Genomic DNA, 10,227 nt, shown 5'->3' on the forward strand with positions numbered 1-10,227 from the left:
GACAGGGTTTCACCATGTTGGTCAGGCTGGTTTCGAACTCCTGACCTCAAGTGATCCATCCGCCCTGGCCTCCCACAGTGTTGGGATTACCAGGCATGAGCCACCGCACCCGGCCTGTTATTATTATTGTCATTAGAAGTCCAATGCGCGATCCATTTTGACACAGAGCCACCTTATTATTATTATTATTTAATAGCGACAGGGTTTTGCTGTGTTGCCCAGGCTGATCTTGAACTCCTGGACTCTGGCAATCCACCTGTCTCAGCTTCCCAAAGTAGATCCAATATCCTTAATAAAACACCATCATTCATTGAGTGCTTCCAAGGTGCCAAAGTTTTTATATGTTACTACTGATCACCACAACCCTGCAAAGTAAACATTATTATGCCAATTATTGCACTACTTAGAGAAGTAACTTGCCAAGGTCCTCCTGCAGAGCCGAGATTTGAACCCAACATTGAGATGACTTATTTCCACTAAACTTCAGGGCCATTTTCCACATAGGAGAGGCATGAGATATATGGACCTCATATATAAGGGTCCATATGTGAGACCCCTAAAAGAAGAGAGGCTGTGCAGCCAGGCTCTTGGGCCCAACCCCCTGGCCTCAGCCAGAACTGAGCTGTATTGGGCATTCCCCCTCCACGTCCCTTTTCTTCTCTCAGTTCTCTCAGGTTATTGCAGAGAACTGCCAGTCCCTGCACTTGTCCCCGACCTCCTCCCTGAAAGTGGGTACCAGGCACTGGTCCTTGCTCCCAGCCCAATGAAAATTCCGTCTTCTGTTCACTCTCCACTGCTGGTGACACCTCTCCCCTCCCCTGCCTGCCACCACCATCAATCAGCAGCACTTTAAGCTCTGCCACAACCCCTGGAAGTTGCTAAATCCCTATTTGGTTTAGTTCCACTCCAGCTCCCCCCTGCACGGAGGGACCCGATGGGATGCAGGGAAATTATACACGTAATAAAGAGCCAGTTTGCTCCGATAATTCTGATAATGGTGCACATCTCACTCTTCCCATGCACACACGTGGCTGTACACACATGCACATATCACACCCCATACTTCCCAAGCCTCATGTCCACCAAAACACCTTCCAACCTGCTGACATGCAGCTCACATCCCAGAGGCGCCCACCCGACCAGGGTCTATATTCACTGCACTAAGGTACACACCCTGCTCTTGGGAAATTCTCTGGGTCACTTTGCCTGTTCTCAGCTCCCATAGTACATGGTACTCCCCCTTCAAGGCATTTCCCATCTATGTCCTGAGGGCCTGTCTTCTCTGGAGCCCATTAGATTGTGAGCAGTGATGGTGTCTGTGTCGTTCACTGTTTAACCAAGTGCAAAGCTTGGGTCATGGTGGCGCCTCCATAACCTGACTGAGTGAATGATGGAGTGAATGAATGCATGCTTTACTACATTCATCCTCTGACAGACACACATCGCATCTTGGGGTATCCCTTGTCCCCACCCACCCACACATCCCCCCTCTAAATTGCATCTTATGAGGATACACACACACATCGTGGGTACTCACACACATTCCTGCAGATCCAGGACTATTGTGAACAGCTTTCTAGGATTATCCTTGATGTGTGTGTGGTTGGGGAGTGGCAGGGTAGGAAGGAACATATGTTTAGGAGGGATGCCAGTATGAGTGTGCACACATGGCAAGGAAGAAGGCATGTGAATGAGCGCTGTATGTGTGTGTGTGTGTGTGTAAGAGGATGCACGTGTGAGTCAGTGAGTGTGGGTGTTCAAGTCAGCACAGGTCTATGTGGATACCTGCGTGCATGCGCGCCTGTGCACACAAGTCTTGAAGTCCCCAAGCTTACCTTATTCCCCGTCCGCCTACAAATGTTGAAAAGCATGATGGGGTTCCTGTTCAGGTTTCCTCTTCTCCCTCCCTCCCCTAAAGTTTGGCTCCTTCTAGAGAGAAGTTTTCTTTTCTATAGCCCAGGGATGCTTAGAAAGGAAAGGGGATTGGGACTAGGCACGGTGGCTTACACCTGTAATTCCAGCACTTTGGGAGGCCAAGGCAGGCAGATCACCTGAGGTCGGGAGTTTGAGACCAGCCTGACCAACATGGAGAAACCCCAGCTCTACTAAAAATACAAAAATTAACTGGGTTGGTGGCGCATGCCTGTAATTCCAGCTACTCAGGAGGCTGTGGCAGGAGAATCACTTGAACCCAGGAGGCGGAGGATGCAGTGAGCCGAGATCATGACATTGCATTCCAGCCTGGGCAACAAGAGTGAAACACTGTCAAAAGAAAGAAAGAGAGAGAGAGAGAGAGAGAGAGACAGAGAGAGAGAGAGAGAGAGAAGGAGGGAGGGAGGGAGGGAGGGAGGGAAAGGGGATGATGTAGCAGGGGCCCAGTGAGGCGTCCTCACTTCCAGGTCAGCTCCGCTCCACCATCCTGGTCAGTGTTCTCCCATCGGACTCCACCAACCTCTACTACCACTTCCTTGCCTGTCACACCCAGGAGAAGGTGAAAACAAAGCATGACAGTGTCTTCCCCTGTGGACTAGGGGGTGGGAGCTGCAGAGCCTCCAGGCTTGCCAATCTCCTAGGGACTGTCCCTTCTCTGTCCCAATCACAAACCCTGCCACTGCAGCTCTGTGCTCTTCCTGGCCCCCTACCTGCTCCTGACCTGGTGCCTTTGCTCTGTGCATCCCCTTCCAGCCTGCCCTCAACCACTGTCCCTGGCTCCTTTTCCTACACTCATGCCAGGAGTTCCCCAAGGCCCCATCCTTGGACATCTTTTCTCCAGGGGACCTCAGAGATCATTTGAGTCATTGAGATGTAGCCATTTCCCCAAGGTGGAGCCCTCTCCTGGGCAAACTTAGTCACTGCCGTAGCTTTGTGCCTCCCAGAGTGTCTCCAGCCCTGCCTTCTCTTCCAGGCTGCAGCCTCTCCCTCCACTGCCTGCAGGACCCTACTCATGGGTCCTCTTCATGTGCCCCTCCCCTGGTCATACAGGTCCCTTCTGGACCCTGCCCCCAGCTTATACTCTGTCTGATCTTCACAGTCACCCTGTCCCCTTTGCTTTTCTTCACTGCCACCCCAGGCCTGCCTCGGCCTCCTGCACACTCTTCTCAGATCAGCCTCCCAATCTCCAGGGCCTGGAGAGTTCTGGGGCTGCCTGAGAGAGAGCTATTCATGTCCGCCTGCTCTCCTCACACGTACCAAAAGGTTTTTGTTTTTGTTTTTGTTTTTGTTTTTTAGCAATAATCTAGTCCAGGCACAGGGGCTCACACCTGTAATCCCAACACTTTTTGGGAAGCTGAGGCAGAAGGATTATTGAGCCCAGGAATTTGAGACTAGCCTGAGCAACATAGTGAGACTCTGTCTCTACAAAGAGTTAAAAATTAGCCAGGCATGGTGGCACATGCCTGTAGTCCCAGCTACTCAGGAGGCTGAGATGGGAGGATCACTCGAGCCCAGGAGTGGAGGCTACAGTAAACTGTGATCTGGTCATGAGACTCCAGCCTGGGCAACAGAGCAAGACCCCGTCTCGAAATGTAAATAAACACTGATCTGGGTCAAGTGCGGTGGCTCGTGCCTGTAATCCCAACACTTTGGGAGACCGAGGCAGGTGGATCACTTGAGGTCAGGAGTTCTCGACCAGCCTGGCCAATGTGGTGAAACCCCATCTCTACTAAAAATATAAAAAATTAGCCGGGCATGGTGGCAGGCGCCTGTGATCCCAGCTACTCAGGAGACTGAGGCAGGAGAATCACTTGAACCCAGGTGGCAGAGGATGCAGTGAGCCAAGATCATGCCATTGCACTCCAGCCTGGGCAACTAGAAACTCCATCTCAAAAAAAAAAAACCTGATCTAGGCCGGGCGTGGTGGCTCACGCCTGGAATCCCAGCACTTTGGGAGGCCGAGGCGGGTGGATCACGAGGTCAAGAGATCGAGACCATCCCGGTCAACATGGTGAAACCCCGACTCTACTAAAAATACAAAAAATTAGCTGGGCATGGTGGCGCGTGCCTGTAATCCCAGCTACTCAGGAGGCTGAGGCAGGAGAATTGCCTGAACCCAGGAGGCAGAGGTTGCGGTGAGCCGAGACCACGCCATTGCACTCCAGCCTGGGTAACAGGAGCGAAACTCGGTCTCAAAAAAAAAAAAAAAAAATACAAAAAATAGCCGGGCGTGGTGCTGTGTGTCTGTAATCCCAGCTACTCGGGAGGCTGAGGCAGGAGAATCGCTTCAACCTGGGAGGCAGAGGCTGCACCAAGATTGCACCATTGCACTCCAGCCTGGGCAACAGAGTGAGACTCCGCCAAAAAAAAAAAAAAAAAAAAAAAAAAAAAAACAAAACCAAACCAAAAAAAAAAAAATAAAAAAAAAAACCTGATCTGACCATGTCACAGCCCTGTCAATGGCACCCCTCTCTTCTAGGATAAACTCCCAAACCTTCCTGGAACCTGTGGGGCTCCAGGCTCTTTTCACACCATGTTCCCTGATACCCAGCCACAGTGACCTTTTCCCTGATCCCCTCCTGGGGCTCCTGATCCCCCCAGGCTTCCTCTGCAGGCCACAGGGCTTTGGGGCATGCTGCTTGCCCTGTCTGAAATGCTTTTCCCACTTCTCTTCACCCATGTAATGCCTCTTATCCTTTCAATATCTGCTTAGCTGTGGCTTCCTCAGAACAGCCTTGCCCTGACTCCTAAGCCAGGCAAGCCTTGCCACTGTTGTATGCGCTCCTGGCATCAGGAGCGCCTCTTCGGCTGGACTTATGAACACTTGGAATTTTATGTTTATGTACTTCATTTAATGCCTGGCTCACCCACTAGAGGATTGTAGGATGAGGAGTATGTTTTTGTGCATCACTGAATCCACAGGGCAGTACCTGGTACATGGGAGGCCTTTGATAAATATTTGAGAGATGATTAAACTAGTCAGCAGTCTCAGGCTCAACAAGGAGGGAATTTTCACCAAAAATCAAATGGTACCTGCTCAAGATCTGAGTCCCTTTATCATGTCACTTACCTGCTCAAGAACTTTCCATGACTTCCTATACCCTCAGATTTCTTAGATTTTCCAAATTTATTTTCCTCATTTTATTTTTTAGAAATAGGATCTCAGGCCAGGTGCAGTGGCTCATGCCTATAATCCCAGCACTTTGGGAGGCCGAGGTGGGTGGATCACGAGGTCAGGAGTTTGAGACCAGCCTGGCCAATATGGTGAAACCCTGTCTCTACTAAAAATACGAAAAATTGGCCAGGTGTGGTGGAGTGTGACTGTAGTCCCAGCTACTCGGGAGGCTGAGGCAGAAGAATCGCTTGAACGGGAAGCGGAGGTTGCGGTGAGCTGCCACTGCACTCCAGCCTAGGCAATGGAGACAGACTCTGTCTAAAAAAAGAAAGAAAGAAAGAAAGAAATGGGGTCTCACTATGTTCCTCAGGATGGTCTCGAACTCCTAGGCTCAAGTGATCCTCCTGGCTTGACCTCCCAAAATGTTGGGATTACAGGCATGAGCCACCATGCCTGGCAATTTCCTTTATCTTCTATCACTATCCTTTGCTTCCACCAAGCAAACTCATTAGCCCTTAAAAATACCTTGGTTAGTCTGAGCTTCATGTCATTTTCTTTGCCAGCAACAACTCTGATTTCCTCTTTATTTTCACTTAAATTCTACTTATTCTTTACCACCAAAATCATGTCCCACAAAGCCTTCCCTGTCCATTCTAGCACTTGCTGAGCTCCTATGACCTGTACTGTCTGTACATCCAGAATATCAGAGATTGTGAACCTTGGAAGGGTCTCAGAGATCACTGGCAACAAGAGTCTGAACAACCTCTAAATTCATGTTTTCCAGACTTTCCAAATTCAAGTACCAGCTTCACAATTCGTGCCAAATCCATATTCCACCTAAAATGTTATTTACTTGATATTCTTTAAAATCAACTTATTTTATTTCTTACTCAATCATATATTATTTTTTCAAAAAAGCCTTCCAGCACTACAGTAACTGCAGAACCACCCATTACTTGCCAAAATCGAAAGTAATTATAAAAATAAGTAAAACAATAACAATGTGTTTCAATTCTAGTTGGCCACCATCGCCTGCTGAAAGCTCTTGCAGTTGAGTCTTCCTCTGTGTTAAAAACGAAAAGAAGAGAAATATATGTTAGGCGTTAAAGACACACCAGCTCCAAACTGAGACATTCTCTTGGAGGAAACTGGAAGAATCAAAACACCCAAATGCCCATTGATGGGAAAGATATGTTTTTATTATTATGAAATGTACATAATATAAACTTTTACCATTTTAACCACTTTGAAGCGTACAGTTCAGTAGCATTCACTGCATTCACATCGTTGTGCAGACATCACCATCATCCATCTCCAGAACTCTTCCCAAACTGAAACTCTGTACACATCAAATGATAATCCCCTTTCCTCTCCCCACCCCAGCTCCTGACAACCACCAACCTACTCTCATCTCTATGCGTTTAACTATTCTAGGTACCTGATATAAGTGGAAGCATATGATATTTATCCTTTTGTGACCAGCTTATTTCACTTACCTTAATGTCCTCAAGGTTCATCCATGTTGCAGCATGTGTCAGAGTTTAAGGCATTCCATTGCATGTGTATATACTACATTTTGTTTGATTTCTTTCTTTCTTTTTTTTTTTTTTTTTTTTTTTTTTTCAAGACAGGGTCTCACTCTGTTGCCCAGGCTGGGATGCAGTGGCACGATCTTGGCTCACTGTAGCCCTCACCTCCCAGGCTCAAGTGATTCTTGTGCCTCAGCCTCCCAAGTAGCCAGTACTATAGGCGCATGCCACCACACCTGGCTAATTTTTTGTATTTTTGGTAGAGACAGGGTTTCATCATGTTTCTCAGGCTGGTCTTGAACTCCTGGGCTCAAAGGATCTTCCTGCGTTGGCCTCCCAAAGTGTTGGGATTACAGGTGTGATCCACTTCGCCTGGCTATTTTGTTTACTCATCTCTTGCTAGGCACTTAGATTGCTTCCAGCTTTTGGTTAGTGTGAATAATGCTGCTATGCTCATGAGTGTAAGAAAAGTGATGTCTTTACATAACCTGACACACAATGGAATATATATTTATTTATTTATTTATTTATTTTTATTTATTTATTTTTGAGATGGAGTCTTGCTCTGTCACCTAGGCTGGAGTGCAATGGCACAATCTTGGCTCACTGCAACCTCCGCCTCCAGAGTTTTAGCGATTCTCCTGGCTCAGCCTCCCGAGTAGCTGGGATTACAGGTGTATGCCCCAACCCCTGGCTAATTTTTTGTATTTTTAGTAGAGATGGGGTTTCACCATATTGACCAGGCTAGTCTAGAACTCCTGACCTCGTGATCTGCCCACCTTGGCCTTCCAAAGGGCTGGGATTACAGGCATGAGCCACCACGCCCAGCCAATCGCAATGGAATATTATACTGTAGTCAAAACAAAGGAACTTAAGTGACATGCAACAGTATGGATGACTCTTAGCAATATAATATTATGTGAAAGAGCAAGTCAAAAAAAAGTTATATATAGCCTGATACTATTTTTTAGTAAAGTTAGGAACAGTTAAAATTTAAAATAAACTTTTAATAAATAAATAAATAAATAAATGCACTATAAAACTATTAAAAGGAAACCAAGGGAATGTTGACTATGGGATTCAGGGTTGTCAGTTGCCTGAGGTTGGAGGCAGAGAATGGGATGGGGTACCATTTGGTTAGTTGTCAGTTATTGTCAAGGTCTGAGATTTTGTTTTGGGTGACAAAGTCATGGGATGCTTACGATAATTTCAAAACAACTAATTAAAAGAAAACCTAGTCCTTGCATAGTGGTTCATGCCTGTAATCCCAGCACTTTGGGAGGCTGAGGTGGGTGGATCATCTGAGGTCAGGAATTGGAGACTAGCCTGACCAACATGGAGAAACCCCGTGTCTACTAAAAATACAAAATTAGCAGAGTGTGGTGGGGCATAGCTATAATTTCAGCTCCTTGGGAGGCTGAGGCAGGAGAATCACTTGAACCTGGGAGGCAGAGATTGCAGTGAGCCAAGATCACGCCATTGTACTCCAGCCTAGGCAACAAGAGTGAAATCCCATCTCAAAAAAAAAGAAAGAAGGCCGGGTGTGGTAGTTTACACCTGCAATCCCAGCACTATGGGAGGCCGAGGCAGGCAGATCACAAGGTCAGCAGTTCGAAACCAGCCTGACCTACATGGTAAAACCCCATCTCTAAAAAAAAAAAAAAGATGAAAAGAAACAAAAAACCTAGGCTGGGCTCGGTGGCTCACACCTGTAATCCCAGCACTTTGGGAGGCCCAGGCAGGTGGATAGCTTGAGGCCAGGAGTTAGAGACCAGCGTGGCCAACATGGTAAAACTCCATCTCTACTGAAAACACAAAAATTAGTTGGGTAAGGTAGTGCATGTCTGTAATCTCAGTTACTTGGGAGGCTGAGGCACAAGAATCGCTTGAACCCAGGAAATAGAGGTTTCAGTGAGCTAAGATTGTGCCACTGCACCCCAGCCTGGGCGACGGAGTGAGACTCTGTCTCAAAAAATAACAATAATAAAAGAAAAAGAAAAGAAAACCATGCAACGGCCAATGGTGAGAATATATTGTGAACCAAGGAATGTGATTAATCCAGTTTTGTGAACCCAAGTTCCAGTGGAAAAAAAGGAGGGAAATAAAGAAAGAGAATTGACAAGGAAATAGCTTTCTCACTATGAAATTCAGGGTGATTTAATGTCTTGTCAATGCACCATTGAAAATCATCTGGCATTCTGCCAGAGGTCCAGGTCCCCCACTTGGGTAAGTAGTTCTAAAATATCTGCACCATGAGGCCTCCTGCTTCCTCTGCAGCCTTGCTTACCTCCAAAATGAGGGAACTCAGAACTTCTGGAGGCACTGGCTGGACAGATTCTTTTGTCAGGAATTTTTTCCTTGCAGAGAGACAATTCAGCCTCTCCACAACTTCTACCCTGCTGTCTTATTTTCATCTTAGTTCCCAGCACAGGGTTGGGCACACAGGAACGTGGAATTTACATGTTGATTGCTTCATGCCTAAGCCTGCAGCCCTGGAGCAGCAGCCAAGCCAGAATTTCCAACTGAAGATGAAAGGCCCCCAAGTTATCTGGGACACAGCCTTTTTGCCAAATGAAATTCATTATTTCCTTCTGGGAGGAAATTGGCCTTCTTGTTAAAATGCTTAAGCAATTTTCTGATAAACTTTAAATAGGATTTAGATTTCTTCTCAGAAACAAGTTTCCTATCTACCCTGCCGATGGGAAGCGTTTCATGCATTTTATTCAGACATTATTTTTGTATGTCCATTTTCACAATGCTGCTACCCTCTCTTCTTTCCTCTAAATGTGTCTACCAAGAAGTCATCTTGAAGCAGCCAGGCTTTTATGGGTCTCTTCACTTGCAGCAAGATTGAAATAAAACTTTGACACATGCTCATAAATAAATAGTCTAAAAAGCCTTTTTTAATGTGTGCTTTTTTTTCTTGAACACAGCTGAATACTTGAGGGTGGGCTAGAATTTCTTAGCCATATTTTTACCCCTGCTGGGATCAACTGACACTCCTTGGTCCCAAATCCTTGGCCCAGCCCCGAAGGACCCCCTCCCAGCTCTCATTAGCTGTTCTTTCCCCGACGGAGTCATGGCTTCGGGAAGCCTGGGGTGGGAAAGGGAAGATGGCAAATCTAAGCCTAACCACAGCTCCATAAATCCAGACTGAGCCTCAGAACTGGGGATGAGGCCACCTTCACCCACTCTCCTGCGTCTGTGGGCTAGAACTAGTCACTGGGGTAGTGGGTGGAGATCCTTTGAGCAGAAGCTGACTCTGAGGCCTCTGTCCTCTTTTTAGGGGCAGAGGTTGGGGAGGAGCTGTGAATACCGGTGCCCCAGGTTGCTGCTTGGCCCTAGACCTGGCCCCCATCCAGCTCGGAAATGAGCCCCCCACCTCCCATTGGACACGGATTGTCTCCAGGCACAGCTGACTCCCAGCTGCCGGGCCTTGGCCTCAGCGGCTGCCATAGAAGGGGCCAGCCAGGGATCTCCAAAGCAGACCTAGGACTAGGCAGAGGGCCTGGGGTCTGCCAAAAGTCTGGCTCTACTTTTAGGGTGTCAGTTTAACCCCAGAATTATCTTCTTAAGCTTTTAAATAATTTTTTTTTTTTTTTTTTTTTTTTTTTTTTTTTTTACATAGTAATCAATTTTAGATTTTTTTCA

The sequence above is a fragment of the Cebus imitator genome, unplaced genomic scaffold (genome assembly GCF_001604975.1).
Source record: "Cebus imitator isolate Cc_AM_T3 unplaced genomic scaffold, Cebus_imitator-1.0 Scaffold71, whole genome shotgun sequence".
Classification (NCBI taxonomy): domain Eukaryota; kingdom Metazoa; phylum Chordata; class Mammalia; order Primates; family Cebidae; genus Cebus; species Cebus imitator.